Source organism: Nanorana parkeri, unplaced genomic scaffold (genome assembly GCF_000935625.1).
Source record: "Nanorana parkeri isolate BGI_ZX_2015 unplaced genomic scaffold, ASM93562v1 scaffold29, whole genome shotgun sequence".
NCBI lineage: Eukaryota > Metazoa > Chordata > Amphibia > Anura > Dicroglossidae > Nanorana > Nanorana parkeri.
In genome coordinates, this window is record NW_017306297.1 from 761,732 (window position 1) to 762,566 (window position 835).

The 835-nt window shown below is 46.8% G+C and overlaps 1 protein-coding gene across 1 annotated transcript in view; it reads right to left on the reverse strand.

The window, feature by feature from the left end:
* LOC108796110 (probable cation-transporting ATPase 13A4) overlaps positions 1-835 on the reverse strand; it is a 72,498-nt gene that overhangs the window by 40,985 nt on the left and 30,678 nt on the right. The window lies entirely within an intron of this gene.

Here is an 835-nt window from a genome sequence, read left to right on the forward strand (position 1 = left end):
ATATATACATACACACCACACACTGTGGAAGTGCACGGAGTATGCTGGCAACACGGTCACCCAGAGGGTCTGAGAGGTTCCAGAATGCAAATAGTTTTGCAGGGAAGAAACTAGTCTTTCAGTTTCTTCTGTTTTTTCTGGATTGTAACTGGGATCTGGAGCGCTGGAGATTTCTTAGAGGGTTATTCACAAAGCTAGCCGAAGGATGAGCCATAACTCCGGCTGATCATTCGGCTAGCTTCGGCCAACGGAGCCCTTCGGTTCAGTAGAACCTGAGCCTAAGTGACACCCGAAGCCATTGGCCGGGCGAAAGCCTCGCAACTGACAGCTGGGCGGAGCCAGCTGTGATCCCATTTGCAATGACAGAACAGCATCCCCAGGTTACCTTGGGACTCTGAACTCTCATTAAACAATGACAACTGGGTGGAGGCGGACGTGACATCACTGCCGGCTCCGCCCAGTTGTTATTAATTGGCTGGGACCTGCTAGAAGCCTGATGAAGGGACCCTGCGCGGTCCCGAAAAGCGCTTGTTTGGTCATATGACAAAAAACTTCAATAAATGAAGCTTTTGCTATCTTAAAAGGACTGGTGTGCTGGTGACATTTCTACAATTCTGCTAGAAGACTCTGGTACAGAGTCCTGGGACTGGGACTGACAGGACAACCTGAGAATGGTGAGATGAACCTGATGTTGCTACCGAAGAAAGTCATTCTGTTGTTAAAGAAATAAAAGGCTGTCCTTTTTCTGTTAAAACGGCTTCAAGACTGGTCCTTAAGCACTCACCATATGTACTAAAATCCCCAAATACCACAATACATTTATATATATATATAT